This window comes from Copidosoma floridanum, unplaced genomic scaffold (assembly GCF_036245765.1).
Source record: "Copidosoma floridanum isolate Cflo_tuat_1 unplaced genomic scaffold, Cflo_Japanese_pri ptg000001l, whole genome shotgun sequence".
In the NCBI taxonomy this organism is placed as follows: domain Eukaryota; kingdom Metazoa; phylum Arthropoda; class Insecta; order Hymenoptera; family Encyrtidae; genus Copidosoma; species Copidosoma floridanum.
This window is the reverse complement of record NW_028321878.1, coordinates 2718295-2735348: the sequence shown is the minus strand read 5'-3', so window position 1 is coordinate 2735348 and position 17054 is coordinate 2718295. Positions and strand designations below refer to the sequence as shown.

General features: G+C 43.7%; 1 long non-coding RNA gene across 1 annotated transcript; it reads left to right on the top strand.

The window, feature by feature from the left end:
- The first annotated feature begins 397 nt into the window (after positions 1–397).
- Positions 398–921, top strand: LOC149375986 (uncharacterized). Its single transcript, XR_016293105.1, has 2 exons — positions 398–617; positions 707–921. It is a non-coding gene; the product is annotated as an uncharacterized LOC149375986 (long non-coding RNA).
- Positions 922–17054: the final 16133 nt, after the last annotated feature.

Here is a 17054-nt window from a genome sequence, read left to right as displayed (position 1 = left end):
CCCTATGCATACTACATTATTTATGTTCAACAATCAATAATGAGCTTTCAAAGGGCTTACAGGGGATTTACGTTTGTCGAATTGTTACAAGCTGCGCCAATTCATTTCGTTGTGGCTTTTATCAACTTTGATTTTGCCACGTTTAGAGTTTTTACAGTGTTCCAAGGTAGCCAACATACGCGCAAGATACAGAAAAATCTGAAACAAGGTTTGAGATAATGATATATACATATGTTATTTTTATACTTAAGATTTAAAAAAAATGTAAGTTATTTATTTTCACTTACCTATTTAATAATAATGACTAACATACATGTAGTAAAAGTAGTAACAAACATGAGGTGCTGGGTATCTGTCTCGATCATTTGGAGATTTTCGTGTTTTCATGTTGTACAAAATTGCGGGAAAAATGTGTACAGGTATAAGTAAAGTACGAGAGTTTTGTTGACACTACAGTGACATTTCGTTTGAAATTACGTTTACAATTGTAATTCACATAAATTACAATGAGCAGTACGGTTGAAATGGATCAGAGCTCGGTGATGAGCTCGTTTTACGAACCCCCGGAAGAATACGATGAAAAAAAAACGCTAGCGTTGTACGAAAATCTAAAACAGGTGAGGTTATGGTTGACTTTTTTTTGGGTAATATAATATCGTGTGTTGTAAAGTGATTGTCTTTATTTTAATTTTTACTTCGTTTTCAGAATTTCCGAGAGATTAACGGGATTCTCGGATCTATTGACAAAGGTATGAAATCTCTTGAAAAGCAATCTGTGCTGACTGTCATGTTGATAGAGAAAATCAAAACTGCTGAGACGGAAAAAAGTGATAATTCAACCCAGGAATAAATTTATTTTACTAATAAAAATAAAAATAAAATTATTATAGTAGTGTAAGATGATTAAAATATTTTTAATAGTATGTATTTTTTCATTTCACTCTTTTTACCCGTATATGAACATTTAGAAATTTGCTTATCGGCGCACGGAAATCTGTAACGGACAGGTAACCGTTAGTCGGTAAGGTTCCACCCTACCTTGAATCACAAAGCAGGTTTTTTTTTTTTTTTTTTTTTTTTTTTTTTGTTTGATGGAGCGGGGAGGGGAAAATCTTCATAGACACCCCAGCTAATCCGGTGGTAGTGTCGGATTCACCCGGTGTGCCTACCGACTAAAAACTAACCTCCCCGCATGGGACAGGTCCGTGAGGACCACTCCCCTAGAAGACAAAAGGGCATAAGAGGAGAAAGAAAAAGGAAAATAACGGAGAATTTCGGAGGCCGACTCGCTCTCGAAGAGATGAGAGGAGGGGGCACTTACGCATCTGGGCGAAGCTCGAGTCTTGGCTTGCGCCGGAATAGAGTTAGAGAAGCTTGAATTTTGTGTTATTGTACGTGTGTGTGTGTGTGTGTGTGTGTGTAAATGTGTGAGTCCGCTGGGTATTGTGTATTTGGAAGCGTACTTGTGATTAGTGTGAGTGTTGTATAGGGTTGAGGCCGTAGAGGATACGGCGGATAGAAGGGTGCTCCTGAAGGGAGCGCACGAATTGAAGTCGCGTTCGTTTCGTCGAGATCATGGAGATGGAGATGATGCATCCGATGGAAGCAGGGGGGATTGAAGACCTAGAGTGTATTGAGGGTCTTCGGGGTTCTGTGCTAGAGCGCAGGGACGTCTTATAAGGTCGAAGCGACCGGGTTGGAGGTTCGCGAGTGCGGCGATGGTGGGGTTTGGGTGGTCCGTAATGGAGGCGCGGATTTTAGACGCAAGGACGGGGGCTGCTTGTATTGGAGGGACGATGTTTAACTCCTTGATAATCTGAGTATTCCTGATGTACCACGGAATACCCAGGACCGACCTCAGTATCTTCATGAAAGGGCCCTGGATGCCCTGTAGTCGGTTTCCCTTTGCAGCGCCCCACGTTGGTATCGCGTAGGTGCTAATGCTTTTAATGATGGCGTTGAAGGTGCGCAGCTTGGTCTTCTGGGAGACGGCTTTGTTGTTGAAGAAGGGCTTTAGTTGCACGAAGGCTCCATATGCCTTTCCGCGGGTGCTGTTGATGTGCCGAACGTACGTGAGTCGACGGTCTAGCGTTACGCCAAGGTACTTGGCGGAGTAGCTCCAGTCGATATCTACTCCGTTGACCCTTATCTTCTGCAATTTCTTCCTGGGATTTTTCCAGGAGACGAGCATGGCTATAGTCTTTGCCTCATTGACGACCAGTTTCCAGAGACTATACCAGTTGAGTAGAGTGATGATGTGCTCGTTTAGAAGGGTGGTGCACCGAGAGTGTTGTTTTGACGTACAGCTGACCGCGACGTCGTCTGCGTAGACGTACGTGTTGATGTTTTCGCACTGGGGCAGGTCGTGGCAGAAAATGTTGAAAAGGGTGGGTGAGAGTTTGGAGCCTTGGGGGACTCCGGAGGTAATTGGGCGGGGGTTGGAGAGGGAGTCAAGCAGGTTTGCCGTTACCTATTTGAAAATTAAGTAGGTACACAGCATAACTATTATTACACGAAGAGCAGTACGGAAAACTCGTGGCTTATTTATTTAATCCATTGGCTATAAACTCATCCTTAATAATAGTCAATAAATATATATATTACCATGTACGCAAATCATTAAAAGCAATGAGTGGATATGTATCATTAAAACGCAATCGTACATCAAATGAAAATCAAATGACGATGATAGGGTTCCAATTCTGATTCTCATAAATCATAGATGTCGTAATTAAATCCTGAAAAATCGAACAATCCGAGCAACGCTCGCCTCGTACCGTAGACCGATTAATTGGGAATTTAATTAATATACACGCTCGGTATTACAAGCCACGAAATCAGGGATGCGTAAAAGGTAATTTTACACACCAGTAGAATTCAGCATGGAATTCGAGTGGCAACTATAATATCCACCAATATACGTGTCGATAGAGGTACAGAGCGAGATCAACTTTTCCATCCTGTCGTGTTCTCTATCCCGCGGATGGGCAGACACCGATTAACGCGAGCCGCTACCGATCGATTTGCGACACCCCCCCCCCCCCCCAAATAATCGCACCCAAAGGCAAGCGACTGTTTGCTCCCGAGCGTAAATCCAAATAATTGAGCGGCTCTTTTTCGCCCTTTACAAACTAACGCCAGCATCTAATTATACTATGGTCGATGGACGCCGCACCCGTTCGCTGTTTAAATACACACGCGTACGCGGTGTGGTCGCCGCCGTCCGTACGCGTGAAATTTCGAAAGTCAATCTAGTTGGTAATTCAAGGGGATTATCGATCTCAGATCGCCCATGTGTTCGCGCACAGCCTGGACATATCGGAGGTGCGCTATTTCCTCCCTCGTAATGATCTTGTTTGGTTTCCAATTGCTTTTGAAATTGATCGACCGCGGCGTTACTTTTTTCTGTTTTTCCCCGGCTTTTTCGGTAATCTTTTCATTGGTTCTTCTACCAATTTGTGTACCAACGACGCATCTTTTGGAAACATTTCACTGGGAGTTTAATATTTTTCTTCATGTCTCGTGGTAAACGACGCCAAAGTTATTGCCGACGCGTCGAGATTTAATATTAAAAACAAGCAACTGATCGATATCACGTGAAGCGTTAAATAAATAAATATGGCGACCGGAGTCACGCGCGGTACCCATAAAGCCTGCACGTGAAAAATAAAGTGAAAATGAAGCATCCAATAGGTAAGAAAAGTTTGACGAGTCCATCGAAATGATGTGGAAAAGCTGTGCCGCGTGTCTGTAAACCAGTGCCCTTTGATTACGTGACAGCAGTATTGGATATATATATATATACACAACGCGGTTGCCCTTTGATTTGTGCCTCTCCGCAGTTCGCAAATACGTTATCCTTTGATGGCTGTCATTATACAGTAGTGATTCGACCGGTCGCTCTCGAAACATTACTCCTCGATTGGCGCGCTGTTTGCTCCTTACCTCGACTCTACTTTGTGAGCCAATGGCCACTACACGTGGCGTACCATTTTATTACACGAGACGATCAAACTTGATAATATCCGCACGATAACGGAGCGTACGGGTTTCAAAAGTTTCCCCGTAAAAACCCTCGAGTTACTTGCAGCGCTCTCTCGCCTTGCTTCAGCCTTTCCTTCGCTCTACGCTCATGAAACAACAATCAAAATTTAATCTTAAGAGTGTACCCATCTGACGCACAAAACGGCAAATAGAATTACCCCCTGCAACTCCACGGCTGCCGGATGAAAATTGCAAAAGCATACGCGTGCCCAATCCCTTCTTCGGAATAATAAGTTTGGCTGTGGAGGGTAAAGAGGCTCGTAGCGTCGACGCACCAGAGAGAAGAGGCAAAGAACTGTTGGTTGGAGGCGCGCGTGTGTAAATGGGGACGCACTGTGCAACTGACAGGGAAATAATGCCCCCCCTCCCCCGTATACTCCTCCTTGTGTGCGGCTCATCGCTCCTAGATGTACTCGACCGCGGATGCAGGTATACAGTACGACGGGCGCTGCGCTGACGCGAATCGTTTCACGAGCACACTCGGACTCTTCATGAATCCTCGAAGGGATATTTTTTTGAGAGAGCCCACTTTGTCCCTCTCTGTTTCTCCCTCGCTGATTGGAGCTTTTCTTGAGTCGAGCACCTCGAAGGGCAAATTTTTTTTTTTGTAGCACGGAAATGGTGTTTTTTTTTCTTTTTCTTTTGATTTTCCTGGTATACCGGATCATTCGAAAAGTTTCCAGGCGGATCCATCAATAATTCGCGCTCGCGGGAAAACTAATGCCCCTGCATCCATCTTTTCCGCGTTTGTTCGAGCTTTGCGCGAAAAGTCTCGATCCGGGCACGGGATTTCCAATCAGTCCGCGAGAGAACGAATGGAGCTTTCATTGTGAATGGTAAATCACGCGGGCTGCAAGCTTTCTAGCACTTTGCGGAGTGAAAGTTTAAAAATCAACGGCCGATACGTTTTTCGGTGATTTTGAGCGGGAAATTCGCTGCGACGGCAGGTTTTTTCAAAATTAAACCCCCCCCCCCCAACCCCCAGAGGGTTATGCGTCGTTTCCGTGAATGTAAATTGAGCCCCAAAACTAAGAGTGTATGATTAATACTTACGATTAGCTTTGCGGCAGAAAAAGTTTTGCTGTGTATGTAAAATGAAACATCGGAACGGTGGTGACGTTGACCGAGTGACACTCGGACCTATCCATCAATTGAGAATTAATTGTGGATTGAGGATTTTGTAGCTTGACTATATGGTCATGGTCGAATGGTAAGAGACTCACCTTTTTTTTAGTAGGAATAGCTCGCTTGTACTCGAAAGATAAAATATAATTACGTATTTACAGGTTCATCGGATGATTTTGATGGTCATAGATGACAAATGCATATAGTTTATCGAGAGAACCTTTAAACCGGTCGAGTCGTGTGATTATTTTTTATTTTTACCCTACGGTACTCTTCTATTCAATACTGGCTCACAATACATCCTGTCCGTACCATCGAGCACCAGCAGCAGCGGACGACCCCACTAGAGGGAGGATCGAAAAATTTTCTGATCATATAGCCTCCATCGCGCGTATAGAATCTGCTCCAGCACTCGTGTGTTTATGTCGACGTGGCCAAAGAGCTGCCCGTTACATCCATACAATGCCCCATCGGAAGAGCTACCGAAGCAGATTTTAAATGCTATACGCTCTGGACGGCATAACGAGTACTCTGGGGTCAGACATTTTTTTTTCATAGACTTTCCGTTTAAATGGAGCTGTAGTTTTTCATGACAAAATAAATCCATAAACATTTTTTTCTCAAATAACATCAAATTCTATAAATAAACGGAGATTACCTATTCCAAAGCCTTTTGGATATTCACGGTGTAAATCGAACCCATTGTATTTGCAAAATAGACTAAAGTTTCGCGTCAAAAAAAAAAAAAAATCTCCCCCTACAACCACATCGAATCATCGACCATTTATTTACGTTCGTTGACGGAAGATAATCCAGCGACGGCTTACACCCCCGCGCGAGCTGAAAAATAAACGAAAAGTAATGTCGACGCGTTGACTTTGGTCTTTTTTATTTTTCGAGATATCTGCGTTGCATGTAACGTACGCAAAGTATTTCATGATTCGCCGACAAAGGTACTCGGATAATTCTAAATCACAAAATCACACGCTTGATCAAATCGTACCATCAATCGTTTACAAACGAATAACAAAAAAATCTGACGGTTGCAGATTGTGTTGGTTCGATTCAAGCCGAGAGTGGGGACTTTTTTCGGAGGTCAAGTAAACGAATGAGCAAAATATCCCACCTACAGCGCACGCGAACGATTTTAATTATTCCCTCCGCAAAGTGACGAGTGTGTACGTAACGTGTACTACAGGCTGCGGAGTGAAATAGCGCGTGTAAGGCAGTAGCATCCGCGCCGGGTCCATATCGAACGACGCCCCCTTCGTCCGAATTATTCATCAAAAGGTACACATGCCCGAGCGTCCGCGTCGCCTGAATTATTCGGCTCCTCGGCGCGATATACTCGCAGATTTCGGGATACAGCCAACTGCGAAAAGACGACGCGGCGATAAATCTCCGCTGCGGATGTGTATACGCAACTGTACGCGTGGTGGTGCACCGAATCGGCAAGCCATCCTTTTGATGCCGAGGGCGTGAAACGTGGGTACGTTTCCACGTGAAATTTGGCAATTAATCAAGCAAAAACTGTCAACTGCCGCGCGTTTATGCGCCACGAGCAACGGCAAACTATTTGCTTTCTGTTTGCCGCTAGATTCTCCGGCGAGTTTGTTGTTGGGGGAGGATCGCTTGAATCTACACGTTGGACCTGTTTTTTGAGTCCTTGCGTTAAAAATACGTGAAAATGAGCGAGACGTTTAAACATCCGAGACACCGCGTACACGCGTATAGCAATAGATTTGAGTATTCGGGAAGCTGAAAATACAAAGCTTTTTTTTCTTTTGTCTCCATGCAGATGAAATTTTGTCCCCTCCCTCGCAACGTGTACATATACAACCAGACACCCGAGTGTTTTATTACGGTATAAAATAAATTGCACTTTGAACACACGTGGGATGATTAAACGAATAAAAAAGAGGGAGGATGAATAATAAAACCTCGCAGTCTCTTGAAACGCGATGCTACCAATTTCAGTGATTTAGCAATCATTGGTTGGCTGCCACACGACGATAATTTCGGACCTTTGCCAATTCCATCAAAATGCTACCTTTACACGTGCGTGAAAGCGCAGTTTCATACCCGAAATTTCCGATCCTCAAACAGAGCGACTATTACACAATTTAGCTTTTAAACGCTTGGCGTAAAAACGGTTACCCTCCCTCCGGGGAGGAGGGGTCCGACTATTTATGCAGATTGCGAAAATTTCGCGCTGCAATAAACCGACAACTTTTCGAAAGACTTTCAGGACTCTTCTCGCGAAGGAGGGGGGACAAAAAATCTTGCCCCAAGTTATTTAAAATTTCGTGAGCGCACCCAGAGTTGCCGTTTTTTTTCCTCGAGACACTTTTAAAAAGCTGTTGCAACCGACGTACCCAGGGTTCGTCCTCGCGGGCCGGAAACTTTTGCCGAGAACGTATGGGAATCGAATAATTTCTAAATAACACCAAGGACCAAACGACGACTGGGACACCGCGATTGCTTCCAGTTTTTTTTTTTTTTTTTTTTTTTTTTTTTTTTTTTTTTTTTCCAGACGAGCGTGGAACTATTAAAAGTATCAAAGAAATGGGTGCTCCGATGAACTTTTACTTGCAATGGCACGGTATAAAAGTAGATTAGGCCAGATTGCTTCTTCGGCTCTCTTTGCTGTGAAAATCTCTGGGGTTCAACGCTTTTATAAGAATGAATTTTCTATGACGCTCCACATGACGTTTTTAACGTTTCAGAGGCATCAGGTAAAATGGAATAAAAATATGCGCACACTTGATTCAACCAGTTAATCAGATCACCCGCAAAGTTTATCCCACAGCCGAGATAAGTAGGACTGTATAAGACTTGTACAATTTTCAGTGAGTTACTTTCGCTGTCAAAAATTTCATTGAGAGCACTGTCTTACAAGTACTAAAGGTATTCTCAGCAAACAAGTCTAAAAAATATGAATTCAAAACGGATTCCATGTGAACGTCACTGTGAATGAAAAACCAACACAATGTACTCAATGGGCCTTCAACATTGTTACTCCTCTCGTTGAAACACACCTTGCGATCAAAAAAAGCACGTCCCGCAGACCAGCCCATTCCAACTGAAGTACATACACATGGGCGAGAGGCGCGCGCCAAATTGTGTATGGGTAAAAGTTTGTCCGTGCAGGGGCTCGCACCTCTCGAAGCTTCGACTCCGCGTCGGACGGTATGGAGGCGAACGAGATAACTGACGGAATTATCCGGATAATCCAATCGAGCGAGCCTCGCGTACACCCACCTGCCGGGTATCTATTTACCGAGGGTGGGGCGCCCCAGGATGGATACAAGCTTGGGGGGGCAGGGATGGCGATGACATTTTTCCCCTTCCACCCTCGCTTGATTATTATCGCGGATGGAGGAATTAGCGATCGCGTGATCCGCCGCTCCTATGCCTCGTTGCGTTTTAATGGGATTAAAACAGATGTACCTGGCTGTGCAGTACACGGATGAGTATTAATTAGACGATGTGTTTTTCTCCTCCCCGATGCCCGAGACGCGGCTCTTTGTTCCATCGAGCGAGCGTCGCTCGAGTTCAACGGGCCGTGATGGGTCGTCATTAATTTACATTTTATTTCTACTCTTCGTTTGATCGCGGATCTTCATGGAATTTCTACAGTATCTGGTTCACGGAGCATCACTCGTTTCAGCCCCACCGTAGGGGTCGTCATACACCCTTGTAGATAGTGTTGTAAGGGTCTCGGTTGTTCAGAAATTCGGCTAATAAATCGGCGGTTTCGCATTTGGGTCGTGAAAGGAAGACGACAGAATGACGCACACGCACGTGTAACAGGGCTACGGTGGGAAACATAATCCTCCGATATTGATGATCGGCAGTTCGAGTTTGTCCGTCATCCAATGGGGATGGGTATAAAATGTGGAGATATACATGTATACACCGTCGACCTTCGGGCACGCGTGTATTTACGGGCCGGTTGCCCGGCGGACACGGTCAAAGTGGATTTATATAGAGATGTGCCGTACGCACCCTCCCTTTCGCGTCTTTTTCTCGTATTTTTAAAGGGGAGAGCTAAACTCTACTGGTACAAAATGACACGAAAAAGTGGGTCGAACGTAACACACGATTGGAAAAGTCATCGCCTGCTTGATAAATTCTGGATGAAAAAAAAAATTTGCAATTTTACGAAACGCTTGTTATTTTTTACCCAGTACTATAGCTAAAGTGCGAAAAAACTCCAATCGAGACTCCATTTCCTAATGGCACGGAAACGCTGGGAAAGTTTTAAATATCGGATTTATCGAGGCAAAGCTTTTACATGGATTTTTGTTGTTTTAACTTTCGTTTTGACGCAGGTTAAAACAAAGTTGAAACTTACCGCTGAGCGGAAAAATCATTGAAATATCCCGTTTATCCAGTGAATTCTTAGCGCGCCAATTTCCGTAAAAAAAAAAGGTAGGTATACTCCGTTCGCAGCAAACGCATCTCGCTGCAACGGGTATTCGTTAGAATTAATTAAACCGTTAGATTAAAATTCCCGCACAAATAACGCAAATTGATTAACGCGTACAATCAAATACCGGCACCGATTATTTTAATTAATGTTTTTTTACAAACAAAATCAAGGTTTTTCCAACGCAACAAAAGCTGGCAACCACCATAGAGAGGCACGTTTGAATTCACGAAAGGCGGATACGTATCTGGCTTGCGGGTGACGAGCACAGAGTGACTCGACTCTTGAGAAGTCCGTTAAAAGGTGCACGATGACTTTCGCAATGCCGAGTCGAGCCACGCGCGAAACGGCGTCCCCTGAAAAGTGATTAAAATAATAGGGACCCCCCAAATGAGATTCGCAAGCGTGATTATTTCGTGTGAGTGATGATTGCGTCGCTCCCGAGAATATACCACACCGAGCAATCGTGCGGGCCAATCGGGTTAAGAATTATTAAAAAAAAGTTGTACGGCGAAGTTGAATAAAGAAAAAACAGAAGCTTCGAAAAAAAATGAGCAAACAGCACAGCGGCGAATTACAAGCCCGACTTGAAAAACATACAAAAAAAAAGAAAAACAATGCGAGTATCGATACCCACGACTGGGGTCGGGTAATATTCTCGATTACCCGATAGGGCGCGGTTTTATGTATCGTATACGCGGTTTATTATCAGAACGCAATAAAAAGCGCAAATAGCTATCTCTTCCATTAGATGTATGCTTTTCCCGAGGGCATATCAATCCATGATACAAAGTTTTTCTCTAACTTTTCCAATAATTACGATTCTGCCAGACTTTTGTTTTCCATTTGTTTGTATTGTTTTTTTTCGGACAATGATAAAAATGGTTTTTTTTTTTTTTTTTGTTTTTTTATGTAACCACGCAATGCTTGCACAATATGCAATTTAGAAACGAATGGTAAACATTTTGTTAAGCACATTGCGAAAAAAAGTAATTTTTAGTCTCCAACGAGCACGGGATCCATATGTCGTTCCCTCGAAATTCCCATTTGCAATGTCACAGCTCGAGCTTAACAAAAAAATCGCCCCACTTTCCTTAATAGCCCCTCATCATCGTCTTCCTCATAACGGCACCCCAATAAACATACGTGTCCATTTCGTCTCTTCTATTTTTTTTTTTTTTTTTTTTCTCGAGCATCGTCGTATCATCCCTCGAGCCAAGTAGCCCCAGACAATAGACACGTACATGCCAAGCGGTCCATCAATCCAGCCAAAAGTATATCTTCTTATTTCCCGCCAGCCAATAACCACCCAAGAAAAACAAACAACATCGTCAAAGACGATGGCGAACGGGGGCGTACATGTAATAGGGGTATATACGCACAGAGCCGTGGCAACGCGCCGTGCTGCTGAGCACGTGTAGCGGCTGACGGGGCGCCCGAGAGCGCAGCAGCCTTACCTCCGGTATTGGTCCGCAGTCAGTCAGTCCTCGGACGGCTGCCGCAACGCACGCACGCGCTGCTGGTGTCGGACTTTTTCTCGCTGTGCTATCCATACCATTGCATTTTCACGAGTTGTTGTTATAAAATTTCACCGTCTGTACACGTGCATACGTTGCTCCTCTTATCTATACTTTGGATTCGGTCTGGGGTGGATAGGCTCGTTCGCGGTTTGTGGCTGGCGGCTTTTGCTCTCACCAGTAGACAGCGGTGAGTTGAATTTTCTCGTTGGCTGAAAAATATTTATTTTATTCAAATTCCCGTGCAAGACTTTGAAGCGCGAAACCTCCCTCGGTGCGTGCAAGCCTCATTGGCGTTAAACACGTCAACGTGCACGTATACCAACACTGCGCACCGTGTTTCCGGAACTTTTTTAATCCCTCGGTCCATTCTTCTCCCTTCGCGTGCTTAGAGAGAGCTGAGAGTCATTTTTCATACGCGAGGCTGTACTGTTCGCGCGCCTTTTCTTGCTTCTCCCGCTCCGCTGCGCCTCTCCTCGTTTTCTCTTCCCTCGGACTTTGCTCGAGCCCGAACTTTGCTCGGTGATGTCGCAAAATTAGTAAGCCCAGGTGAAAATGGGGTCGCTCGTTTGTGGGGGGGGGGGGGGAATAAAAATTGTGTCTTTCTCAGTCCCCTGTTTTGCAGCTTCGGTTCAATTACCGTTACGTGCGACAGTTTTATCACTGTATGAACAACAGAGTTCGGTTTTTTTCTTTTCTTCTTCTCTTTTTGGTTCACTACACAAGCCTTAAATAAATATACTTTCGAATTCATCTCCAATGACCGTTACATTTTACGATTGAACTACTCATTCAAGTAATAAAAGATACAAAATCTGCCTTCAATGTACATTCCTGCCTCGTTCGATACTCTAAGGAAAGGTTTGCTTTCGCGTATTCATGCCCAAGGAGAAAAAGGTATCCCAGAGACACCGCCCTGTTTACACAGTTCACTTTGATTCGATTTGCATTTCTGAGTAAAAAAATACGCAAATACGCGCGGTTGAACTAACAAACACAAAAAAAAAAAAAAAAAAAAGAGTGCATCGAAGGGAGGGAGCACGAAAACAGCGCTCTTACGATAAAAGTCGTCTCAGTAATTACGAGACGCAAACCAGCGATCTCGAGTGCAGAGCTCAAAGAGAGCCTTGGCTGAATGGAAAAAAAGGCAAGTGCCACAAGTGGCGCACTTCCAAGCTGACAGTCACAATGCTCAAGTTTTCTCTCTTCCCTTTGGCATGCGTTTGCTCGAAAAAAAAGTCCCGTGTGGGGCAAGGCTCGTCTTCCGCAAGACGTTAGAGCTTCTTTATCACGTTTTATCGGCTGTACTGACAAGAGTTGCATGACGCGTGAAAAAACAATCGTGGCTACCGTCGAGCTTCGATTTCATCTTACCTCGACAATCAACGCGTTTCTATTTTTTTTAATCCATTTATTTTTTTTATCACTACCATTGTTATTTTCGTTTTACTAATCGGTGATAAAAGTTTTTCATTAAAACTATTTTATGTTCATTGAACACTGAATGATAAATTTCACAAAATACAGGTCAATGGACACCCGGAGGATGAATTAATGAACAAATTAAACAAAAAAAAAAAAAAAAAAAAAAAAACGTAAAATATGGAGCACAGCAACCAGTCATGCGTACAGAACGCCATGTACGTATACGTACGCACACGCGATAAAAAACATTCTAATTTAATTAAATTTCCGGCATGATTTCAAGCGTGCGTGAAATTCGTCTTTCGCGTACCTCCTGCCCTCGGTATTAATGTCGGGTCTTTTCTCAGCAGCTACGCCCGTACAAGCGAGACGCGCGCTCCAAAGAAGGCGCACAAAGCCCGGCTGTTTTCGCGAGCGAGTGTTTTTCACGCGGTAATGAAAATCATCGGCTCCTCGCGTGTGTTGCACAAATCTCGTCTCGCAATCACTTGAGAGCAGAGGGCACGCCTCGTTTAAAAAATGAACCGACTGGCTCAACAATATTTTTTTACTCCACGTATATCGGTGGCAGAACCACGGCTCGCACGAGCGAACTGTGCTTCAACAATGGCCTTTTCTCTCAGCCGTTGGTAAATTTTTTCCATTGACTCGGCATTGAGAAATACCAGTGAATCAATGCGTGCGCGCTTCGCAAATCTATTTTAATAAATACAGGCCGCGCGACAAAGTTCCGGAGAATAAGTAGTACGAGTCGGCGTGCAGTCAGACACGCGTGGGAATCGAGCAGGGGGCGGCTCAACGAGAACGCGGGTGGGTGGTTTTTTTTTCAAGGGAGCCCGCAGTTGTGCGTCACCGAAGGATACTTTGGAACTTTGGTGTCGACGCCGTCAAGGGGAAATTCGACGCGAAGCCGCTGCGTCACAGCACGTCTCGTACAAGCAAGTGCTTCGAGTTGTAAGAGCATTAGTTTGGGTTACGGATTTCGATAGACCCTCCAGTCGTTCTCGTTCGATAGTTAACCTGTTTTGGCAATTAATTTCATGCTGCGCGCGTCAGTGGGATCAATTTTATTCGAAGAGAGGGTAGGGTTTAAAATCCCACAAACTTGTTCAATCACTTTAGGCCGGGCCTCGATTGGGATTCGGAGGAAAAACACGAAAGCAGCACGCGACAGAGGCTTCACGAGAGCCAAGTCTGGACGCTGGAGAATATATTTTTCAATTTGAATTTCAAAGCAGCCCGGGAGATTAGTTGCCCGCACGAGAGATAACGGACGAGAGCGGCGAAAATTTTTCAAGCCGCCACGCGTAATCCGTGGACATGAACGATTAATCGTCACGGGCGATTGCAACGCAACGAAGCGGTAAAACAAATCAGGCGTAATGACTCGAGCTGCTTTAGCTCTGGAAAACAGTCTCGCGGTGCGAAAAGTTCGAGCCAACCGAGGGGGGGAAACGTAAAAGGATGCTTCTCCAACCACCTCGAGATCGATGTGCGAGTTTTCTAGCAGAGTGACGCGGCAGGCAGGAAGGGATTCTTTCTGCATATCACGTGTACAATGGTATCACGCGTGGGGTGCGAGTGCGGTGCGTATACTTTTTTTTTGCCCTCCATCCCCTCGCTTTTTTTTTCTCGCCCGTCATTGTTTGGCCGTTGCGGGCGAGAACAGTTGTGCACACAACCTTTCAAGGATACTCCCGATAATGGCTATTTCATTGTTGTCTCTGGAGTAATGGAAAAAAAACAAAAGGAACAAAAAGCCAACAATATTTTACACTCTTGGTCTAAATATACTTTTCACTGTATGGAGCGAACATTAAATTATTACTGTCAATTGACGGCAATCTTATTTCTCTCCCTTTTTTCCGACCGAATGGAGATGGATAGTAATTTCTAAGGTCCCTCGAGGGACTCGGCCTCGGCACTTGACGAAGAAACGGGAGTAATCACCCGAGAAACATTGATAATTTTTCCAAAGAGCACTAAATAACGGAAAAGAGAAGAGAGCGAACCTCTTGAAACTCTGGCCCCTTTTTCGACTCTCAGTCATTTCTTGCACTCGAAAAAGAATCTCAGCCGAAAGATAACGGAGGCACAAAAGCGTAAAGAAATAGCGAGTGCAGGGGAAATCTATACACGAGGTAATGCAACAGGATAAAAAAGAGGATGGTAGGAATACAAACGAGAAAAAGTCAACGATGACAACTATAACTTTTGCACGTGAATCCTTGCGCTTCCCAAGGACTGCACTCATTCGTACTGACACACAGTTCATCCAATGATCACCGCACCACAGGGATTCGCAGAATGCCAATTGTCTCCTCGACAAAGGACTCTGTTTCTCATGGCACTCCCGCAGAAGCTCGCGTACGTACGAGTGTACACGCAAGTTGTTTTTTCCATAGACGGCGCATTCGCTGAAAAGGTGCTCTCTCTCTCTCTATGCATTCAAAACTCGGCGCTCTACCTCTCGTGCCTTTCATCTGGGCTTTCACAGACGTCATCAAGGGAAACGCGGAATAAGCTCGCCGTGCCCGCCCGTCAAATGGCTAAGCCCGCTCTTCTCCGGTGATGCGCCCTCTTAATTACTTGAGGAGCAGTTCGAGCCACAGGACGTGCTGGAGCCAGCATTCGTGACATCATCAGCCAAGCTTCATTTAACGGGGAAGTCGAGTCAATGAGAGGCTTCCTCCTGACATCAAACTACTGCGCCCCTCTGAAAAATCAAGAGCCTCCTCTCTACATAGCGGAGGGTTAGTACCATTGCGTACTTGAACATTGAGGCGCATGTACTTACTTACTGACTCTGTACAGTCGACACTGCGTCCATCATCAATCACGTTTCGCACGTCCGGTCAAATCAACAAAACCACGAGCAATCCGGTGTATTAATAAACCAAGCGCTCTTTGTCCCGTGGCATTCGCCAGATGCGAGTGTGTGCACAAAGCGCGGATTATTTAGTTTCAAAGTTGTTTCACGAGCCTGGAGTTTCAGCCAACTGCCAGCCACGGCGCTTCCCGATAAAATTTACAGTTCTCGGGGATAGCGTAAGAGAGCTGCTTTCCTTTCAGCGATGAGAGATAGAGCTGGGATAATTACTGGGCTATTTGGGTTACGTTGGTTTTTTTTTTTTCTTTACCTTCGGTCGCCAGTCCACGTTTCGACCAGGAAGTTGGTTAAGAGGCGTTTAATCAGCCAACCGTTGGTTCCCTTTGCTTTCGATGGCTGAGTATTTCGTTGACAGAGACATAACTAGCGTATATAGCAGAGGTCTGGTACATTTTTTTTAAGTTTGTATAATTTGTGCACTCCTCGAATAATCTGTTGCATTTTGCAAATTATTGGTAGTTTTTGAAAAATAGAATTCGTCGTAGCTCCGTAGTAGTTTGTATTTTTTGAAAATTGAAATTTAAATGTACATTTGTAATGAACCGTGCATTAAAAGATAAATTAAATTAAGTTTATTTCTCATTTTGCAGATCTAAAGGTATTTCAAACGGTTTTACATCGAATTCTAAAATTTTGTTTTTGACAATTTGTGGTTAATTTTATCAAAATGCTCGTTGGATTTTTTTTTGTACGTGATAAATTTTTCATGACTAATTGCGTTTATAAATTATAATTCGATACAGTTTAGTATATAAGTTGTTAAGGTAATTGAAATTATTCAACGGGAAAGTAAAAAAATGCGAGAGATAATGCAAAATCTAATTACGTCGTATGTAATAATTTATGATCAATTTTTGTAATTTCGATGAATAATATAATACATGATGATTCGTATTATGTATACTGTACTACATTATTGAGTAATCAGTCGATTAAACTTTCAAAAACATAGGAAAATTTGTTGGCAAGTTGATTAAATGATAAAAAATGGAGACAATGTAACTTCACAATGGAGTCACCAAAACCCGTATGAATGACCATTATTAGCTATGCAAAGCTCAATTTATTTAAGTAAAAATCGCTCTCCAACGGTATCGAGTGACAAAGTCAACACTGTTTTTCATCAGTGTCAGTATTTGCATCGTAATTGAGTCCTTTGAAGACCGCACCATCAGAAAAATAGCCCGACAATTACGAAATCGAGAGAAATTATTTTTAAATTTAATTTCTTATTTTTATCCTTCCGTATTAAACCTTTCCTTAACTATTCGAGCATAACAAAGCGTAATTCATATATAAAGGAGTATAGGCTCTGTTTATAACAACATCAGATAAACAATAAACAGGTTGTACAGCGTCTTGTTTCAGTTAACATGAAAATTGTGGAAAAGCTTCGTGATTAATCGGAACAATGCATTCGTTCACGTAACGTTAGCCATTCAGACGTTGATGCTCTTCTCAAAGCTCAAACAATAACGAGTTCACCCGAGGGAAAAGAAAGATCTAGAGTAAAAAAAAAAAAAATATATACGTGGATGCAGTACACCACTGCCTGTATACTCATCCAAACTCTACAGCGTTACGGTCGTTTTCCTCTTGCTGGCTTTCAGTATTTCAGTAT